At 50.5% G+C, this 22899-nt stretch overlaps 1 protein-coding gene across 7 annotated transcripts in view; it reads right to left on the bottom strand.

Moving 5' to 3' along the window:
- Positions 1-22899, bottom strand: part of CTBP2 (C-terminal binding protein 2) — a 155177-nt gene that overhangs the window by 109334 nt on the left and 22944 nt on the right. Inside the window, exon 3 of one of the 7 annotated variants that reach the window (XM_074338824.1) lies at positions 21700-21834. The exons of 5 other annotated variants lie outside the window; for them this stretch is intronic. The gene's annotated coding sequence lies outside the window, so the exon portion shown is untranslated. One more of the 7 variants, XM_019742178.2, reaches the window with a different exon arrangement.

Below are 22899 nucleotides of genomic sequence, written 5' to 3'. Positions count from 1 at the left end.
CAAGGCTCCCACTTCACAACTAGACTCGTCAGTGGCAGGGATGGCTCTGAGGACCATTCAGGAGAAGGGTGTCCGTCCTCTAGAGTCCGTGCTCATGCACCCACAGCCGAGAAGTAATTCGCTTCCAACTGTGCTGTGTCGTGCCCCACAACACTTTACATCCCCAATTTCCCAATTCGAGGAAGGGGTGGGGGCAGAGAAGTCCCCCCTCCTGATGAAATTGTATTCATCTCAGGGTTTCTCCACGTCCGGAACATAGTAGGACATCAAATATTTAACTAACTGCATCATGGAATTTATATTCCTGGACTCTAGTGCTTGTCCTAGCCTTTCCCTTCTATTTCAAATGCTTCGCAGAGTAATCAAATGTTTATGGATATATGTAAACAATGAATTTCCAAATATATAAAGAAAGTGACACATACCTTACGTATTTGGAATATTTACTTCATATATACTGGGGGTGCCAAAAAAATGTTATGTAAGTGGACACTTTGGTCAACGCTGCTCAAGCAGCAGTGTCTGGACGCCAATGGGAACCACTTTGAGCACCTCTTGTAATTGCAGAAGTCAAACGTGACTTGTGTTCATCTTTTGTTATTGGTATATATTGAGTATTACAATTTTAATACAGTTTTCCTTTCTTCAAATGAGCATGCGTATTTTTGACACCCTCTGTATAGATGAAGTAAGACTTTATAACGTCTGTAACATTCCTTATGTTTAAACAAAGGTAACATATTAACAACTACCTAATCTTAGCGGTGGGTACAGATTCTTTGAGATGCTTCACAGTAAAATCCACTAAAGAGGGAATAGACAACGGACTCTCCCTGTGTCGAAGACGTCACAAAGGAGGTGACATTCCATGGAATTTCAAGACGGAAGTTCGAGCGCCTGCAGACAGACGGCCCACGTGAACACTGACAGTTCATCTAGTCAAAAAGACTGGAGGTAAAGGCAACGTGATGGCAGCACAGTGTGGAGCAGTGCCCTCCCCGCACGTTCGCCAGGGGAAATTCTCTTGGCAGGATTTCTCTAAGAACTTCCAAGAGTACATATGCAACAAGACACAGAAATGACGTAGCTGATTAAAATCACCACTGCTCCTCAACCAGCAACCGCAGGAGCCCCAACGGGCTGTCCCGCTGAGTGTTTCGGCCATGGAGAGAGATGCCAGTCAGCTCGCAGCTGACTCAGCTGCTTCTGGCCAGAAGGGCTCCTGTTTTGGGTCGGTACCATCTACCTGGGTGAATGCAGTAAACACCACCTGGTAAATGATGTGTTCCGTCCATAGATGATGACAGCGAGGGGTACGTACCCCTCCTCCCCACCCAGAGCACAGCAGCACCCAATGCCTGAGGAGTCTGAGCCAGGCCACGGTCCTGGGGCTTTCTACATACAGGAAACAATTCAGGACACATTGCCTGGAAGGGTCCACTCCACCGAGATTTTTAGTTTCTTAATATACTAAGTTGGTTACGAAAATCACATTTTAGGTATGTAGTTAATAACTCTGCTTTTCTGAAACTGAACGGGATGAGCCCCCTGGAAAATCTGTCAAAAGCCTGAGATGAACTCTTAGAAGGTCTGAAGGGAGGCTGAAGGGCTCTGCCCTGGCTCATTCCAGGAGAACCAGTCCTGCCTGCACTTGAACTTCAGCTGTCTCCCCGAACTGCTCCTGTGCGCTTCATGGCACTGAGGCCCTCCACCACCCAAACTGGAAAGTGAGGAGAAGGCACACAGGCAGGCCAGCCTGGGCTCCCCAGCTCCACCATCCCCCCTGCCGTTGGCGCATTTCTGTGACAAAGTGCCCACTTCCTGGCACTTACTCTGCATGAATTATTTCTAATGGCTTGTTACCACTCGGGGCCTGCCTGAACTCCACCTGGATTCTTTGCTCTCACGGACTCACATGTGGGTCATCTAGGCTTTAAAACGCCATCTACTGTACTGCTATCCTTTCCTCCAGGCTGGGTGGGCATTTACTAGGAGAAAGGGCCTCAGGTGGCAAACGTGGGCAGAGGCAGCCCCGGATCCAGGGAGAGCGCCAGTCTCGTCTGGAACCTGCTGGCGGCTTCCTCGGGTCTTGCCCTCCTTCAGCTGTGTTCCCCTCAGATCCAGGGGGCCTCTTTCACATTTACTATTTAAATAGAAAACCGGAAAGTAATCTGCAAAGTCACCCCTTAGGCAATCACCAATTTACTGCCATCAAGGACTCCTGGGAAAAGACAGGGAGACGGCACGGAGTTATCAGGAACCACATAGAACCCCAGGCTCCACGGGCCAAGATGAGCAAGTCCCTGGGACTCGGTCCTGTCTGGGCTGGAGGAGACAACACTCACAGGAGAGAATCCTTTCAAAGAGATAATGAAGTTTAGCCCGGGACCTGCATACAGCAAGTGCTCAATAAATGCTAGTTATCATCAGACTTAGCACACGACTCCAGGACAAGGCTGCCCATCAGCATCGTCTAAGAACAAAACCCATCTCTACCCAAATCCTGAGACACATGGTGCAATATTCCTCAGCAGGTCACTGAGCAGAGCGATGTGCTGGCCCCACCATGGAAGGGAGGCCCTGCCCCCCCCTCGGTGAGAGCCCTGTGCTGGCCGTGCTCGGGAAAAGCACAGGGCCTGGGGAAGAACCACCCAGAACCCAGCCTCCTCCTTATAAATGTTCTCTTGGCACAGATGCCACTGGCATCCTTCAAGAGGCACCGTTGCTATCCAATTTACAACGGAGCCATGCTGACGACGCTCCAGCACTCCAGGAAATGCCCATCCTTCCCAGTGGCAAGGCCCCCCCACGGGGCATCCTGCTGCCCGTCCGACTCAGGCCAGGGCGGCCCAGCCCTCAGCAGTGACTTGCTCATGGGGCTGCTGCAAGAAGTGCCCAGAGAACGCAAAACCACAGCTCCAGAGAAGGCTCACCCCACCCTGCTCAGCGCCTCAGTGGAGCTCCCAGGGAGCCCAGCTGTGACCTGCAGGCCCCTGCATCCGGCCCCATGTAAAGCCTGTTTCCATCTGTTCACCCCCACAGCAGTTTTGGGGTGTCAGTCTGTGTGAGAGGTGAGTGACCCTGAGTGATGGGACCATGATAGAGATGTGACAGCATGGGAAGTGGGTGCCAGGGGCTTTCCCATGTATCCATAGGTTCCCACAATTATCTCAAGCGCAATGGGTGGGAAAAAGCCCCTCAAACAGATGAGGAACCCAGAAGTTCACAGAGAAACCAAATGCCCGCCCCCTAAAACAGACCAGCCAGTGTTAGCAAGAAGCTCCTCCTGCGGGATTGACAGATGCGTGGGCAGCACAGCAGGAGCGCAGCTCACTCACCACAACAGCAGGAGAGCATTTCACGGGACGCGAGAACAGCCTGCACCCCTGCTCCAGACAAGGGAAGGGCCCTCACGTCCTGTGTGTTCCCACCCCCACCGCTTACCCACCCTCATGGCGGTCACACACCCCCTGGCCATCCCTGGTAGTTCACTCCCTGGGAGGGAGCCCTTCCAGGCCCTGAACCCCACTCCTACCTCTCATCGGTCCTCACTCTTAGGGTCACTGGGATGATGTGTGATGTAAAACGACACACGACAGAAATGGGATGGCACTGGGAATGCCACCAGCAGACTGGCAAGGGAAAAGGGGTCTGCTTGCTTGGGGGGGGGGGGCTGCTGGGGGCATCTCTGGGTGGGAGGGGCTGGCAGCTGCTGGGACGGGGCCTCTCCCCACCAGCCCCAGAGCTCTCAGCACAGTGGGCCGCACGTGGGATCTGCCCTCCAGCCAGGACATCAGGCTGACAGTGTGACAGCACAAGCCCAAGTTGCCTGGAATGGTACCCCCACTCCCTCCCACACCATTTATGCGCCCGCCCAGCCTGTAATTATTAACTCGCCCCCAGAAAGGTCTAGTCCATCAGGCATAAAGCAGGGTGGAGTTCTGGTTTGGTTGTCACATGGGAAAAACCAAGGAAACAACATCTGCTGAAGAGCAAAACGTCCCCTGCTCGTTGGCTAGGACAGAATTAATACGGTGTGATCTGAGATGCCTTCACCTTGCTGTGGCCAGGTTATTCCTGCCCAGGATTCAATTCCACTTACTATTGCCTAATAATAAATAAACCATATTAATTAGCATGGAAACAATTATCCTTTATTCAGGGGGGAAAAAAGAACAACCCTGAAAGCTAATTCTTTCCATGTCCCATACAGCCCACGTTGGCATTGAGACACTTAAGGTCAAATCAACACTTCATTATAACCCCCTGATGTCCAAGAATTTCGACATCAGTAAGAAAAATGCCCTCCGGGCAGAAACTGTACATACAGTCTTTGTAGAGAGAATGTTTATGGAAATTTTGTAATATTAATTATGTTCAGCTGGTTTTAAGTTTTAAGAATGTGAAAAGAGCCAACAGCCAAGATTTTAGACGTCTTGTCTTTCAATATAAGGACAGCCAGTGGAAAACCGTAAGGAAAGTCTTGGAATTCTGCCACTTTTTTAAGGAAAACAAAATAGAATATTTTCTGTGTTGTCTCAGATGCAGTCAATTAATTTGTCCGTTCCTCTACTCCGTCCTTCAGCTTTTTACTTTTGTGCCCTACAGAGCCAACGGGTCTGAGACAGGATAGGTGAGCAGAGTAGCTTAGCGTGGTAGCATTCGCTGGCTCCAGCGATGGAGAAATGAACAAAGGCATGAGGAGGCCAGACTCGGGGTGGGGGGAGGGAGAGGGCTTGCAAACAACTGGAAAAACACGGAAAGCCCATCAATACACGGGTGCTGCTCATCAGGCCTGACACAGGCCAAGTTCTGAAAAAAAAAGAGGTTCCATGAGCAGCAAGCCCCACACACAACGACATCATTTTGTGAATTCAAGCTGTGTTCCCACACCCCAAACTGCCCAGCTGGCAGTGGAAGTGAAGGCAGCTGGTCTGAGCCGTCTGACCCTCGGCTCACAGAAGCCTGGCTGTGTCCCCACGTGTCCGTAGGAAAGTCAGACAAGCCACGAAACTGCCTTAACTCTGAAAAGACCAAAGGGGTGGGGGGAGTCCTGCCAGGGGCCAGGACCCCCTTAAAATCAGCCCAGCTCAAAGGGAAGCCTGGCCACTGGGCATCAGCTCTGTGTACAGGCCTCAAACAGAAGAAAGGAACAGGTGTAAACCCACATCACAAATCAGACACTTGTAGGTGTCTCACCAATGGCCACTCCTGGTTCCAAGTAGCAAGTGAACAAGAAAACTACCAGCTGGGGTGCACACACGTCTGCAAGGTGGCCCAGAACCTGCCAGAAGAGGTGGAAGGAAAGATGGAGAACAGAGCCCGGCTAATGGTGACCACTAACCAATAGGGCATCTGGAAACAGTTCTTTGGCCTGGGTATCCTCCCTGGCAGAGAGCAGGCAGAGCATGGAAGAGGAAGAGGCGTTCTCTAAGAGCCTTTCTGCCAGGCACCCCATCAACACCTCATTCGACAAGGGGCCCGGGTCACATGGGAAGCAGATGGTTCATCAGTGACATACGAGGTCTGACAATTAAGTTCGGGAACTTGTTGCAACGACGTTGCTCACCTTTTTTGATATCAGGGAGATTATTCATTCTGAATTTGTACCAACGGGACAGTTAACCAAGTTTACTATTTGGAAATGCTGAAAAGGCTGCGTGAAAAAGATGAAAACGACCTGAACTTTTCGCCAACAATTCATGGCTCTTGCATCACAATAATGCACCAGCTCACACGACACTGTCTGTGAGGGGGTTTTTAGCCAGTAAACAAATAACTGTACGGAACACCCTCCCTACTCACCTGATCTGGCCCCTAATGACTTCTTTCTTTACCGGAAGATAAAGGAAATACTGAAAGGAAGACATTTTGATGACATTCAGGACATCAAGGGTCATACGATGACAGCCCTGCTGGCCATCCCAGAAAAAGAGTTCCAAAATTGCTTTGAAGGGTGGACTGGGCACTGGCATCAGTGAATAGCTTCCCAAGGGGAGTACTTTGAAGGTGACTGTAGTGATATTCAGCAATGAGGTATGGAGCACTTTTTCTAGGATGAGTTCGCGAACTTAATGGTCAGACCCCGTAAAACCTATATATGCTGCCAATCTTTAAAATAAACGCCACTGATGACAGAGCAGAATGTTGAAGAATCAGCAAGACAAACGCCCCCTCCCACTGTGGGGGGAGCATGAGGGGAACTTTTCCAGAAGATTCCACCCCCACCCCATCTACCGCTAGTGAGAAACAAGAGTGGTCAGTATTTATATAAAAACTAAGAACCATCTAAGATGCCAAATAAAAAGAGAATGGCTGGACGCCTACTTCCCTGGACGTACCACGGAGATGCCCAGCTATCACGCTGTACCCATATCACATATTATGATACTTGCACCAACAGATTATTTTTAAAAATTCAAAAACACTTAATGACACAGGAAAAATACTTATAGGTTAACTGAGAAAAATACAAAACAGAATAATCCAAATTTCATATAAATTTAAAAATAGTCGTTAAACAGTGAATTTCATTTTTTAGTATATACGTACGTACATGAGAGACAGAAAGATCTCCAAAGTCTTAGAACAAGTGCTTTCTCCATGCTAAAAGTAAAGGTGATTTTTGAAATATTAAGACTTTCAGATCACAGAAATCATTATCTAATATTCTTCATCCTTTCCAATATTTCAGCATTTTCCGCACAGATTTCCAACAATCTGGAAAATGCACAGTAAAAACACCGGGGGTTCCTATGTCAGCAGAGAGGGAGCTGAAGCTGGCAATGCAGAAATCGCGATGGCTCCACATTGCCTCTGCCTGGGTTCCCAGCCACAAAGAGCAACACTGCAAAACAGCTCCACCTAGGATGTCAGCCAGCCCCCAAGTCGTAGCTGCACTCCCAAGGTGGGTTTTGAAGGAAGTAAGGTATCCCCCTCCATCCTCATCCAAGTTCACCCTACCAAAGGGTGTCCCCCTTGGGGAGATTCCATCATGTAAGTCTGAATTCCAGTGGCCAGTCCACCTGCAGAATGAGGCTGGTACCAATGCAGTGGGGAGCTCAGAATGCACACACACACCCCCCCCCCCAGGGCCCAGCCAACTTCTTGGCCACAGACTAGACTGCAGAATGAGCAGGGAGGAGCATTAAAAAAAAAAAGAAAAAGGCAGTATGACTTCAGGATCAAATGGCAAGTCCACCAGCTCTGAAAGATTACGCATAAGTACTCATCAGAAGAGTGACTGGCTTGAGGTATCAACAGTGCTGATCAGTGTGCTACATGCAGAATATTGAGCGGGGTGTGGGGGGGGGGGGCAGTGGAGCTGAGTAACATCCATGCAGCCAGACAGCCCCTGGACTCCTGCTCTCCCACACTGTGTCCTCACCCTCAACCCTTTGTACATCGGACAAGGCACTGACTGCTTTGCCTGTGTGTAATTGGTTTAGGGAGCAGCTGTGTGAGCAGGGCAGGATCTGATTTTGACCTTGGAGAACTTGGAGACCGACTAATGGTTAAGATCACTAGAATGAGGTGTGAGTGGCCCTAGAAAAGTTCCCTGGCCCTCAGTTCCTCTTCCTCCCCGATGAGCCCAGGACGTGACCTTCGGTGAGGCCGCAGTGGGAGTTACATGCCATGCCGCCTGGCGCACCAGATGCACTCAAATCGCTCTTATCATTTCACAAACGCATTACTAACATGACGAGGTGAATTCAAGAACCGAAGGCCTGGGGAATAAAAAGCCCTGAAGGAAACTAGGTTCCGTTTTATTTCAAACTAAATTAAGAACCCAAATCTCAAGGTTTGGGAGAGATTTATGTTTAAAACGCAGTACATCACTGCCATCAAATGGAACGATGGCTGTACCTGCAACATAGAAACGACGTTAGTTCTTAAAAATCCACGTCCAGAGCTGGGTACGTTACAGAGAATGGCACACAAAGAAACTCTGCACATACAAACGTGAGTGACATCCATGGTCTCACTGTAGGTCAGTTCATGGGTCCAACACATACAATGGGTGCACACACATTGTGAGAAAGGAAAAAGCTGTATTAACATTGTAACACTCAATATACACCGGTAACAAAAGATGAACAAGTCATGCGTATACATTTTTTTGGCATATGCATTTTTTGTCTAGGGGCAACAAACATTAAGAATAAATCCCAGAGCCAGATGAGACCTTAGAGCATCTCATCCGGGAACAGAAATCAAGGCGCAGGTCACCCAGCCCATCAGAGACAAAGGTAACCTGTGTCCTGACTCGGTCCTTTCCACTCCCCACCCCAACACGCTGTCAGAAACACTCCATAGTGGTGTGAACACCCCAATAGCCCAAGACCCACAGCAGGACAAACCCTTCTCATCTGACCAGAGTTTAGACCACCCAGTTATAATGGTCCCGGACACAAACGCTGCACCCTCCCTCGCAGAGGAATCCAGGACACGGAGAGAAAAGCCAAATGCCAGCTCAGCCGGTGGCCCACCCAGCTGTGGGAACCACCCATGCACCGGGGGTCCATTTTCAGTCCAGGTGCCTCCCAGGTCCCAGAAGACCAGCAGCGAGGCTGGCTCAACAGTGTGGATCCAGGAAGAAGAGCCCAGGGCCCCTCCAGAGAATGCAAAGACTGTCTGTTGATTCACAGGCACCAGTAACACTGGAATCCTGAACCAACTTCCACACACACTGAGTACTCAGCGGCATTTCGTTAATTTTCAAAGTATAGACAAGCGTTCAGCACTAATGTCCATGGGGCACTAATAACTCCTCAATGCTGCCCTCACTCTTATGACAAATGGGTAAATACACACGTATGTATGTTCAAAACACAGCGCACATGTGCTTCCTGAAGGAAAAACAGCTCCAAGCTTTCATCGGAAATTCAGTTCTTGAGACTTGAAATTTTATAGTTCTCACGAAAGCAGGCCAAAGCCACCTAAGTGGCCAGGGCTTCCTCTGAAAGAAGTCATGCTGACACAGCCTTTATTCCTTTGTGAATCAGACCAGCACCCCATGTGTTATTATCATAGCATGACTGCTAATAAACGTCGACATTCAATAACCCTTTCTCTCAAGCTCTGTCTCATCACATATTTCAGTCCATGTGCACTGTGCAAAAACACACAACTCAGGGGAACAAAACTCACAAGGTGAAGGGGGCTCTTTTGCTGATTTCCCAAACCAGTCAAGCCAACGTGGCACCAGATACTCTAAACATGGCTCCACGGACGCTGCTGAGAAATGGGGCAAGCTAAGTGGAGGCCAGAGATGCCCAGTTCCTTTTGACATCAAGCAAGGAAGGGTCGTTTTGCAACTCTCAGGTCTCCAGGATGGCTTCCTCTTATCCAATGTTCTGGTCTAAAACTGGGTCCACAATCTTTAGAATGGAGTTATTTGTTACCAATAAAAAGGAACAAACTAGTGATACATGCAATAACTTGAATGAATCCCAAAGGGAACTGTGCTGAGTGAAAAAATTCAATCCCAAAAGGGTCTATACTATCTGACTCCATTTATGTAACAGTCTTAATTATAGCAATGGGGAAAAGTTAGCGGTTGTCAGGGATAAGAACTGAAAAGGGGGCAGGACACGCCAATACTGGAACTTTCTCTGAGCAAGCTGGGTCTTGGAAGCCCGCCATCCCCATGTACAGCCATATATGCTGGCTTTGAACCGTCTTGGCCACCTGAAGTGGCTATGGCTACAAACAGACACTAGTGGGGGGTCCTTGGGGTGATAGAACTGACCTTGATGGTGCATAAATACCAGAACCTACACAGGATACACTTGCACAGAAGTAAATACACACCCAAATGAATACATGTTAACACTGGGGAAATCTGAGTATCTGTGGATTGTATCAACGTCAACTTCCTGGTTGCCTTATGTTACCGTCATTTTACAAAATGTTACCATTGGGGAGACTAGGTAAAGGGTATTTATTACTTCCCTTACATGTGATTCTACGATTGCTTCAAAATAACAAATTTAATTACAAAAATAACAGGTAGGTTTGCCTTTTTGGGGGGTGGGGGGTGCGGGGTTGTTTAGTTTGGCTAGTGTTGACCAATAAATACGACAATTCCTTTCTTTATTGGATAATTGGATTGGTGTTTACAAGGAGGGGTCATGAGGAGCCAACCCTGCTGATGATTCACGCACTGAACTGGGATCCGCTTCCTCTGGCTGCCCAAGGCCCAGGAGCCCATCCCATCTGTCAAGAGCCAGAGAGTTCACAGCTCCTGAACCGACCTTCTGCACTGGACTTGGCAAAGATGCTTGCTACGTAAGTTCTTTCCTGGGAACGGGCACAACTGACTGGTTTCTCTCTCCCAGCTGCTGGCGGACACCTAAGTCTCCCCAGGGTCACATCTGACAGAGGGCGCCTTCCCTCCCTCACAGAGCAACCTGGAGAAGACAGAGAAAACCAGCCCCTGGCGCTGGTCCGTGCAGGGCAAATGGGCACACTGGCAGGGGACTCCAGGACTCCCTGACCCAGCCTGGCTAAATCAAAACTACAGGCAGCAGGCTGGAGTAGGCCAAGTCTGTCCCGGGCTGACACGCACAGTTGTACGCTAGGCTGGCCACCTTCCAACACCCAGCTCCCTCAGAGAAAGTTCTGGAGCTGGAGTGTCCTGGCAGATCAGCAGGCAGGCAAGCTTCCTGCCTGAGCTAACCCACAGCAGCCTGGGGACCTTACCGCTGCCCTGGAACTCCACATCAGCCTTTTGTGACAAAACTTAATCACACTGTATCAACCTAAAGGTTTTCTGTGGCATTCTGTATCTGTCCTCCGAGACCCCCTGTTGCCTCCCTTTTAAGGCAAGTCAGCACGCTAGCTCATTCCCAGCTCTCCTGGTAACTCCCTGCTGATTTAAAGAATCCACAAGAAAATTACAGAAGCATCTTTGCTGTTCCTGCCTTTATTGTCTTCAGGGTTACACTTTTTTCAATTCGTTCAACAGGAGTTTATCCTTAATGTCTCACAGTGACAATAATGAAAGTACCTCCCTCTCCCCAAAAGGTGCCATTAGGTACAAGTGTACAGATGAAAACATATTTCCCTAATAATACTATTTTTTCAGATTCTATAAATCCTTAAATAGCTGTTTACTCAAAAAGCTGAACCGCTTTAAAATCACCAACATTGCCCAGCTTCAAGGCTGCTTAAGAAATAACCAGTGACTCTTCCATGGGAATAAAAATTACGTTCTACATAAATTAAATATATAATTTGATTAAACATGTTTATGTCTTTGCAATGACATTTAAAATAGAAGTAATCATTTTCTTTCTTAAGAGAAAAACTCTTTCAAATATAATTCGAAGCTGTCAAACCTAGCTCCTGCGACAGATCTTTTAAATGTCACATACCTTCAAAAGGGGAGGGATGGCAGTTTTCTTTTAAATATGCAATTCCAAACAGCGTGTTCTGAAGCAGGCACGGATTGAAATCCACCGCTGGCATTGATGCTGATTAAGTGCAGCCCTCTTCCCTTCCTCTGGTGGATGTGCTCAGGAGCACAGCGCCCAGCCCTGTCTCTCTCCATACACCCCGAGTGGTTAGTGCCCGGGGCTGGCTGCAAACCACAGGCCCAACACCAAGTCACACCTCCAGTGCCTTAAGGGGGCAAAGGCATCCTCTCAGGATTCCTAGTTTCCCTCCCAGATATCCTGCTGAACTCTGTGTAACCCAATTTTGGCCCAGCATCAACGGCCCAATCGTAAGCTGGTGTTAATCAGATGCAAGGAAAACTCCGAGCTCCTTCCCCTAAGTCAGTGACCTACATATTCAATTGCTTATTCTCCAACTCAGTAGCAAACACCGTGCTATATTTAAACACTGCGCACAGATATATCTTTCTTCTGAAATGCTTAGAGATACAGATAAGCCTTATACGCCAGCCTTCCTCTTCTTTTCAACTTAAGGAATGCAACCCTGTCAACATCAACTGTTTGGGGAACTCTGAAGAGTACAGTATGGTCCCTGTTGACATTACTTTAACAAGAAGGTACCAAGTGTCAGTTTTATAAAAAGCAAACATGAGCAGCATCCCCACTGGCCTTCCTCCCCAGCTCTGGGCAGACAGCACGTGCCCGGCAAGAAAGCAGCCCAGTTAAGCGTGGGTAACAAGCACGCCGCACACCCAGGGTCCAAAGGGGAGGCAAACGCTCCCTAACTGCTGACCCGTGGTGCTGGGGACCAACACCCAAATAATCTTGGAGCCAGCAGAGATGACAGCAAAAGGAGCAAAGAGCTCCCAGAGTTTGTCATAAGCCCCGGGGGGCGTGCGCCCGTGTGTGGTGGGGGTGGTGGCGGCTTTCACTGCCAATCTCTTGGTATTTTGCCCAAATTTTATAGAGTGTGGGCAAGCCAACCCCCCCCCCCACACACACACACACACACAATGTTGGAGGAGGCTCCTAAGGCCATCTGAAGAAGCATCACAGCAGAGGGTTTGAGACCAAACAGAAGACGCATCCCAGCCCAACACTGCAAGAGGAACCTTCTTCCTGGAGAAGGGAGGGAGCTGCCTTTGGGGATGAGGGAGCAGGTAAGGGAGGGGCCAGGACTGTGCCCGCCCAACTCCAGGGAACCTTGTAGACAGACTGCAGCGGGCAGGCAGCCTGGCAGAGGGCCAGGGTGGGTGGGATGTACTTCACAACCAGAGCCCAGAGCCGGCCAGAGTTCACGAACCTCAGCAGCACACACCTGCCCGCCGAATCCAACAGTGAAACCTGAAGAAAGTCACTTTGCCTCTCGGAACCAACTTCATTCAGGTACGGGAGAGGAGTGCCACCCCAAGACACCCTAATTTTCTAACTCAAGTTCTAATGCCATTTAAAATAGGCAGTTGTGAAACTTAACAAAGCCAATGCTCAAAAGTCACTAGAGCTTGAAAGAAATCAAGAATGTGGAAAAGAAGAGATAGATATAAAGGGGACTCCTTTGCTTTGAGTTAGGTAAATCCCCTTCCTTGGGTGGCAGACCGCCCTCCCAGCACGTGGATGGGCAGGGCCAGTAAACACCACCCGTGAAGCCAGACCCCTCACACTGACCTGCTACAGCATCACAAGCCAACCATGAAGCCAGAAAGCGCGGACGAATCACAGTGCAGAGCAGGACCCTGCGCATCAATCAGTGAGACGTGCTGGCTCCTTCTGGGCCACACGGGCCCTTCCGCCCGCTCCCTGCACACGCCCCCCAAGACGGGAGCCTCGGGCCAGGGAGCCTTGTAGGGGCGCACTGGTGACTGGCCAGGTTTCCCACGATCAGCTGTCTGGGGCTCCAATGTTGCTTTGCAGCTCGCTATCAAGCTTTCAGTCTCTCTCCACCCCTCCTCATGTATACACACCCATATACACACGTATTTCCATACATATCCATCCACACATCCAAGAGCCCATGGGGACTCCTAACAGTCAAGGCCAACGGCCTATTCTCAGCTGCCATCTATCTTCCCAGCTGGGCAGACACACTTGTGCACAATCGCGTGCACACACACACATGCAAGCAGACCACTGTGCCGAATCCATTCAGATGCTGCCCCGAGAGCCAGGTCGTATCAGGAGAGGCAGATCTAAAGATAAACGAGAGGTAACCTTATCTTCAAGAGGTCCCAACAAGGCACAGAGCAGAACGCCACATGCTCGAGAAGCAGACGTGGAAGGAGATACTGCAGCTCTGCCTGAACGCCCATTCCGATGTCCCCACAGCGGCTCAGGACAAACCTCACCCCTTGCCGTCCAGACACTTCCTCTCTGCCGGCAGGTTCCAACTCCCCCCTCAAACTCAGCTCACCCACAACCACCGGCATCACCGCCTTACCCCTTGGAGTGCCTGCCTCCAACCAAAACAAACCAGACGCTGCCCTGACTTTAAGTTCCTGTTACTGAGACCAACCAGGCCTGTCCCTGCTTTGTCCAGCAGCACACCTGAGAGGTCGGCAAGCAATCCTGACACTACCCCTGGCATGTCACTTCTTGGGGAGGAAGTAAAACTCCAACCATCGTCTCTAAACACCCATCAAAACCTTGGCTGAGATAAATAATTATTTTTGGAAGAGAGAATGAGCCTGTTCAGTTCAATTGGTCAGTATCAATTGCCCCAATTGATACTAACAATAATATAATAATAATAATAATATATAATATAATTATATTATACATATTATATGTATTTATATATTAATATGTATTAATATAATTATATAATATAATAAATAATAATATAATAAAATAATAAAATAGTCCCCGGAGTATTTTAAATCCATCCCAAATCAAATGATACACCTAAGCAGGACTGTCACAGAACAGATTACCCTACATTGTCCCTCAACATTGTGCTTCTGACTTTTCCCAGCGGACGTGGGCACAAGCCGCAGCCGTGGGAACCCAGGCCTGACGTGTTACTGGCCCTCACTTGGTGGCAGAAGTCTCTCTCCATCCCAGGACACGGCTCCTTAATGAAGCCTTTCTCTTTATTATCATCCCAAGGATACACACTGTCTCCCTAAACTGAGGGGGGTGGGGAGAGAGACGCCAACATAAGGGGTCCCTGTTCACAGCCACTGTCCTGAACTTTGTGGGTGCATTTTTTTTTATCACCTCTGGACTTCCCCAATCTCTTCCCCTCTTACAACATCCCCTTTTTCTGAGTCCTCAAAGTACCTTCTTGAAAGATGTAGGATAGAAATAAGTAAAATGGAATCCACTCAAGGACACATCAGTAGCCCTACAAACCATGTCTCCAAAAGCACTGCCCTGAAGAGACCTGGAGTAGCCGCCAGCAGCCTTCCAAGGCCTGCGAGACAAGTATACCCGGATCGCTGGGTTCCAGGACGGCCCAGACCCAGGGTTGCTGATATGCACAGAGCCACCTGGAACACACGTTTAGCCAGCGTCCTCACACTGCGACAAACTAGAAAGGTCTGTGCTACTCCGTGGTTACCAGTGGACTCCAAAACTCACCTTCTGTCAGTCGTGAATGCAAAAAGGTGGGCACAGATGTTCAAAAGAACCAGGAACCAAAGGCCCTGACTACTGGAGAACATAGTATTTGGGGAGGGAGGCAGCAGGGGAAGGGTGAGGCATGGCCCAGGAAAAATCAGTAATTGTTGTGAACATCCAGGGAAAGCCAAGAGAAGCAGGCAAGCCCTGTCTAAATAAAATGGCACGGCTACTTTTTTCCAGAGCGGGTGAACCCCACAGCCCACCCTAGCCTGGCAAGGCAAATGGTCCAGACTCTGCATCTCCTTGCTGGTGGAGGGACCAAAGGAGAGGGGGTTCCCCACACCCGTGCCCTCCCACCCCACTGTGTCACCAAGGCCAGCATTCTGTTAAATGGTTTAAAACTACTAGCTCCATCTTCCATATGTGATTGGTAGCCGTGTAAAATTTTATAGCTGCTTTATAAAGCTAAACATACACCTAATTCTATGACTCAGCAATTCCATGTCTAGGAATTTATCCAAGAGAAATGAAAACATATGCCCATAAAAAGACATGTACAAGAATGGTCCACAGTAGCTTTATTCAGAATAGCCAACAGCTAGAAACAGCCCAAGTTTCCATCAACAGGTGAGTGGATAAACACAGCATGGTACCCCGTTCCCACAATGAAATACTACACACGGAGCAAAAAAGGAACAAGCAATCAAGCCAGGCTGAAACATTCAAAAATCACAAAAACATGAGGAATAAAAAAAGCTTTTGCAAAAAAAAGGCACAGAGGGTATAATACACACCTACGTAATACTGTACATACATATACACGTATATTTAACCTACGGGTATATAGGTGCCAAAAAATGTATACACATGACTTGTATGTATCTTTTGTTATCAGTATATATTATTACAATTTTAGTACAGTTTTTCCTTTCCTAAAATGTGTATACTTTTTTTGGCACCCTCTGTATATTACATAGTATTATATTAAATTCCAGAACACACAAAATTAATCACATTGGGTTGGGGGAGAAAGGTGAGCAGGGAGATAGGAGTTGGTACTCCCTGTAAAGGGCCATGAGGGGACTTTCTGGAACTTTCTGGAGCTATAGTATATCCTGTATCTCGATAGGGGTTTTGGGTCCACCGTTGTGTGTGTATTTGCTAAAACACATCGATTGGCACACTTAGGGTCTATGCATTTATTTTACCTCATGACCCCACTCCCACTCCCCAAACACCTACCCTAAGTTTTAGCTCAAAGGAAAACAAAGCAAAAGGAACCACAAACAAGTCACCTTCAGGCAATGAGATGCATGCGGAAGGACTCGGGGACTCAGGGCTGGAGCTGAGCGAGGCCTGAAATGCAGACAAGTGACAGATGGGGCAGCAGGGGGCGGGGAGATGGACAGAGCACAGCGTGAACTGTGAACTGTCCAACCTGGGGGTGGCGTTTGTGTGTTTACTGTAGAATCATGTCCACTTGGGGAACCCTCTACTCAAGTCAATCCATAGAAGTTCCGTCTCTGGAATGAGGACCACAGAAACACCTGGGAGGTAGGTGCCATTTCCCCAAGGGCTGAAATCCCACAGGCCAGGCAGAATAACCACTGCAAAGCCAAGTGTGGGCACAGCATGCATCCAAGTCAGGCCCCCTGTCTCCCTGCAGAGATTCATGAGTTCCAGGAGCCCAGGCCTTGTTGCGGTCTGTGTTACTGCAGGCTGACAACACAGGAAGTCCCCGCACAGGAAGAGGGCCAGTGTCGGAACAAAATCCCAAGGCAGTTCCATCTGCATCGTGCAGGTTCCAGGGCTTGGAGGCAGCTGAAGGGAACCCCGGAGCAGCCCACAGGGATCCCGAGGACCCTCCCTCTTCAAGGAGCGTCAGGGGCAGGGCAGCCACAAACAGCTCCAAAAGAGCAAACCGATTACCACAGGCACCTTGGAAATACACTGCCTGATGCCACGTGACCTGAACACAGCCAGCGTGTTCAAAGCTGTGTCCTATAAAAGTCAGGCTTCTCCACATGAAGCTGCATTCCCAGAGCAGGTCGCACGTGGGCCGCACTTACCAGGACTCTCGTATCACCCAAGAGGCTTTTAAAAAAGTATTAAGTACAGAAAATACATGCAACTTCTCAGTGAAAACACAGAGCGTGCACGCTTGCTCAGAAAGGTCACCACCGCTTCCACTCCTGATGCTTCGCCCAGACGGACAGGAGTTCCGGTACAAGCACTTAAGACTCGCTGTATGTAAGGCACGAGCAACAGAACCACAGCCCCGACACAACCACAGCCCTGGCATTTTAGAGGCAGGCAGATCGCAACCTGGGACAGGAAATACAGCTTGCTGCCCAAACTGGAGGAAATTCCTGGGCACCGTCCCTCTGACCTACTTTATTTTAAATTCAATGTGTGTGCATTTGGGTGTTCCAAAAAGGATGCCAAGACAACATTAGCTGTGCAAGAGACTTCTTGGGGAACATGAAGAGGGAGCCCGGGGGGAGATGCGGGTCTGACTTCTGCACAGGAGACAGGGAAGGAGGGGGGCCGGGCAGGAGAAATCTTCGCCAGCTGTGCAGTGCAGTTCAAGGCCGGAGGGGGGATCCTTGGGCCAAGCCAGCAGGCTGTGACAAGTCCCAAATCTCCCAGGAACAGACCAGCACCTCTGCCAGACACAGGCCCTGGCGGGGTGCAGGCCGGGGGAGCGCAGGTTCTGTGACTGGTGCTGGATTCCAGATGCGGAATGCGGCAGTTGGGGCCACCTGTCCATTACATTCCCAGAAGCAGGAGATCAGGCAGGCACACTTCACGGCTGCCACACCATGCCAGGTCACGGCCACAGGTTTACCACCCGAGTCTTGCCTCTGAACATCTCCAAAGATTGACAATCAGACTTTCAGGGCCACCTAGCTGTACCCCAAGCGTGTAGGTGGATGTCCGTTGGCAGGTGTGAGGCAGGGAGGTCTTTCTTGAAGGGATATCCACCCTCAGGGAGCTCACAGCCTGGCAGGAGCAAGGCAAGCCCCTCACACCCCCACTCCAAAAAAAAGCAAGAGGGGGGAGGGAGACGGGATCTCCAGGGCTCGGTGAATAAAGGGGCACGTGTGGGTGGAGAAGCAAAAGCCACGAGGCCGGGGCTGGCGGTGGGAGAAGGGGCCGCCTTCTCACTGAAGAGGAGGCAGGGGGTTGGTTTAGTCACCATCACGTTGATTAACTACCCAAACCCCTGTATTAGTTAACAGACAGACCCCCAGTTGAGTATCAGCTGAACACAATACAAGCTCATTTCTGGATCACAAGGAGGGGAGTGTTCCTGACGGGTGGGCACACTCTTCACAGGGTGATTCAGGTGCTGGGCAGCCTCGGCATCCGCTACTGGACTTTCTGCATCCAGGTGACAGTCCAGGGAAGGCACACTGAGAGAAGTACATTACTTCTGCCAGGCAGTGACACCTATTCCCACCGGGGTTCCACCAGGAAGAACTCCCGGGGCCTCTGGTAGAAGCCGGGGGGTGGCTGGGCAGCCCTCCAGCCGTAAGTCCCCTCCAGTGAAGGACCGTCTGCACCCACTCACCTCTGACTCCAACACAGGAGAGGCTTCTTTTGGAAGCCACAGGCGTCAGGGTCTCTCTGAACACAAGAATCCAAGGTTACCTGACCACTGACCCGTGTCGGATACCAACGATGCTCGACGTGCAGCTGCGGCATCAGAGCCACAGTCTGGCCATAACTGGACTTGTCGCCTCTGATCTACTTAAAAAGTTGAGCAACTGCCCTTTTACTTGGGATGCCCGACTCTGTAACTTTAAAGTTTGCAAAACGCTCTCATGTCCATCAGGTAAGTTTAAGATGCCATCAAATTTTAGGCCCAGCATTATTTTATAAGCCACGAAGAAACAAAAGAAAAAAAATACTGTCGATTTGACTATAACATGTGATCAATTTTATGACACAACTCAATCCCGGAGATGTTAAAATGTTTAAAACCAATGAAATAATGGTGCTTTTGTTGAAGTCTTCCAATAACCTTGTAAGAAACACAAGAAATGCCATTTCACAGATGGGGGGCCACAGCCCAGGGTTGGGTGACTTGCCAGAGGCTGGCCAGCTGGTGAGGGGCTGAATTGGAAGAGGGGGGTTTCCAACCAGCTTGACTCAGCACCTGGATCCCAGCCCGTCCGAAAATTCTGAAAGCCCAAGCCACACTCCATCCAGATTCTGCTTCAAATGGCAAATCAAGTACCTTGACTATAACATTCTTATAAACTCATTTGAATTAAAAAAAAAAAACTTCACTGAAATACGGGTTTTCATCTGCATAACAAATTCCACACCGTTCAAGTGAGAACAGATGATACACAAAAATATCAGAAACAAGAATCCGATTTGGTAAACAGTTGAGCGCTGTTTTCACATCACCCTCATGGATTTAGTTTCAATAAACACAAATCAGCAAACAACACTCTGAAAATTTTAATGGTGTGGTGCAAAATCATGCTCTGAATGACAGCCCCAGAAAACAAACTCTTCAGCAAGTGACAGATACCACAAGAGAAAAATCAGCATGGATGACTCAGTTCAAAGGGTCCACCAGGGCCCATGGATCTGAACGTGGCCCTGAGCTTGCTTCCCATATCAAGCTTCTTGGACTGTGCGTGAAGCAGCAAGCAGAGCTCTGGACCCCTGGATCCTGCCAGGTACACTGACACCAGCTGTCTGGTGTGGGAAAAATAGGTGTACAGGCAGGTCGGTGCTCAAAAGATGACACACAGGTCTGTGGGGCCACGTCCTGCCCAGGGCAGCCTCTCTTCATCCCTCTCAGGATGGCCCTCAGCATCAAGTGCAGCTTCTGGGAAGTCAGCACCTGGGGAGGAGACACCGGCCACGGCAGCCCAGGCGCCTCCAGAGCCTGCTCACCTGCCCACCAGCTGGGGCCCCAAGATGCAAAGGCTTTCCTTTTTTTTCCACAGGCAACAAAGTTTGGTTCCAGAAAGAGACATGTAAAGGCATTCAGGACTTCACAGGTAAGATGATGAGCAAGAAACAAGAAACAAGAGAGCACGTCAGATATTTAGCGTGCACGCTCAGAAGGCACAAATGCCAGCATTCTAAAGCCCCTACCTGGAGCTCCAGTCATTTTCTACTCGCTGTGCGTGCAGAGACTGAGGCCGCCCCGATGACCAAACTTCTAAAACCATCACCTATTTTCATTCCAACAGCCACTGTCGGGGACGTGTTGTTACTCCCAACTCATGGGTGGGGAGACTGAGGCTGAGTGTTGTGCCCGAGTCCACAGCAACGAAAGCAGAGATTCAAACCAAGTCAAGTGCACCCACATGTGACCTACTCAGCAGAGGCCACGGGACAGGAGGGATTTGGCAGAAGTGGATTGGGCTTCAAGATGGACGCTGTGCAGAATTCAAGACCCCATTTCCTGCCACCCCATTCACCCAGGGGGGCAGAGGGGGTGGCACAGCATGACTCTAGTTCTGAGCTCAGGGTCGGTCCAGGTATCCCCAGGCAGGGGCTGGGGAATCCCACCGGTCCCATCCCTGCTGGAGACTCCTCAATGAAAGGGGCCCAGGAAAGCTCGCACAGGAGAAGAAAGATCCAAAAGGACTTGGCTGGGAACGATGCCACCTGCCACAGCCGCACAGCTCCACAGAGAGGAGAACCCGGCAGATGAATGAAGGCAAAGCACCTAGCACCCCCATGTGCCACCTTTGCAGGTGCCCAAGGAAGGGGGTCAGCCAACAGGACAGAGTGGGAATTCCTCCAGTGGAAGCCTGCGTACATTCCTACATTCCCTTCCCCAACCTGGACTCCAAGCCAGGCACAGCCCCCTTCCCCCACCATCACCAGCTGAGGCATCTCAGCCCAGCCTGCCAGTCAGCTACCCCTGCCCCCTGTGGCATTAACCCCCAAAGGGCTCATCCCATCCCAGTATCTTCTTTATGGTTTTTAGGATCTCAAACCCTTTCGTAATTAAGAGGCAGCAGCTAGATAGCATTCTGCACAGACGGCCATGGGGCACCCATCCACCTGGCCTGGCTAAAGGAGAGGCTTTCCTGGGTCCAGGTGTCACACTGTTACTGTTACCATGTGTTCACTTCCACCTACCTAGGGGCAACAGCACCCCTGACCTCCCCTCCCCCCAGGGCCTTCCACAAAAGCCCAATGACGCTTCCACAAGATGATTCCTGGAAACTCCTCCAGGATTTCTTCTATTAGCCCGTAAGCACCCACCTGTACCCCTAACACCCCTAGTTCCCTCTCTCCCTCCTGTCCCGGCCAATCCACAGAACACATCCCCCTACCCTCACCCCAGCCTCTGCAGGTCAAGGGACCCCACGCAGAATACTGAGCAATGCCAAGTCCCAGAAGCCTATAAAAAGGCACATATGACCCTCCCCACTCCACCCCCCTTGACTCGGACCAGTTTCTGGGGTTCACACCCCCACCCAGGCATGGAACCCAAGAGGGCCACAGGCCTGAGTCAGGCCCTCAAACCATGTTTCCTAGGCAACAGCCACTCTCTCCTTCCAGCTGCACACTGACCTGGGCAGGAAGATTCTGTTGCTCCTGGAGCTCCTTCTCAAGGGGCGGACAGACCAGCTTCCGGGATTTATGGGCAGGAGGGGCCTGAGGTGGGCGGGGCCCCGGCAGCCAGCTCTCGCTCACCTCCAATCTGCCCACTCTCACCTGCTCACAGGCACCTGCCCTGCAAGCTGGTTCCACTTACTGGTGTTCCAGGAGAGCCTCTCAGAGGAAATGACCCAGCCCCAGAGACCCTCCTGTTGACAGGAAACGTGGCCACGTTGGAGTCCTGCCAATGACACTCCTTGGTGAGCAGCTCCGGGTCGCCTGGCATCCGGCCCTGCAGGAGAGGCGTACCTGTCACGTCAGGCACATGTTTGGGGAGCCAGGCCTCCCAGCAAGCCGCTCGCTGCCCTTGCCCCCAGGCTGTGGGGCAGGGCAGCTAGGACCTGCCTGACTCTCAGGGCCTGTGTCTTCAGAGTCGTGGGCACTAAAAGGGCAAGTGGCCTCAGCTGAGGGCTGCTGGGCTGGGTAGGCAGTGGTTCCCTACCTGGTTGCCCATTAGAATCATCTGGGAGTTTTTAAAACTACATAAGGCAGGTCCCACCCAAGACCACTGACTCAGAACTCTAGAGGGTGGGGCTGGGTTTAGAGCTTTTTCCAAAGCTTCCAGGTGATCTCAGGTCCCGACAGGGATGAGAAGGATGAAGCTGGAGGGACGAGGCAGAGGGCAGGGCAGCCTCCAAGCGAGGACAAGCCCACAGCCCACCTCCTTCAAGAGGCCTTCCCTGCCGTCAGTGTGTATGGGTGGGTCCCCAGTGCCCAGTCTGGGACCACCATGCCCCTCCCAGCCTAGCCCCCCTGGTTGCCCACTGCCCTCTGGTTGTGTGGCCCACTCATTGCAGGCAGAACCTCGTCAGGCTTGTTCAGGCCACCATCCCAGGGCCCGTACAGCGCTGGCCACACTGCTGATACCCCCTCCGTGGCTTGAGATGACCAAAGGTCCACTCCTTAGTACCCATCAGGAGGGAGTGGCACTAGGGAAAAAGCTGGCAAGAAGGCAAATAAACCCTACAGAGCCCATTCTTGCAGGAATTCGCCCCCGGCACTTTCCCGGCCTCCCTACTTAGGGCCCATTCACTCCTGAAAGGACTCCCCCTGCAGGACTCATTCGCGGAAGCCACAGCGTGCAGCCACCACATGCCAGGGGCCGATGACGCTGGACCCCACTGTCTGTCATAAGCCACCACCCACAACACTGACGACCAGGCCCCCCGAAGTAGCTTCATGGCCATAGACATCTAGGGACAGAGACCTAAAACACACTGACCCCAAATGGTAACAGGATGTCTTCCCGGTGGAGCCACCCGTGGCCTTCAAATGGGCTCTGGGCGCAGGAAGGGGG

The sequence above is a fragment of the Rhinolophus sinicus genome, linkage group LG07 (assembly GCF_036562045.2).
Source record: "Rhinolophus sinicus isolate RSC01 linkage group LG07, ASM3656204v1, whole genome shotgun sequence".
Taxonomy (NCBI): Eukaryota; Metazoa; Chordata; class Mammalia; order Chiroptera; family Rhinolophidae; genus Rhinolophus; species Rhinolophus sinicus.
The sequence above is the reverse complement of the archived record's forward strand: the minus strand, read 5'-3'. Positions and strand labels throughout refer to the sequence as shown.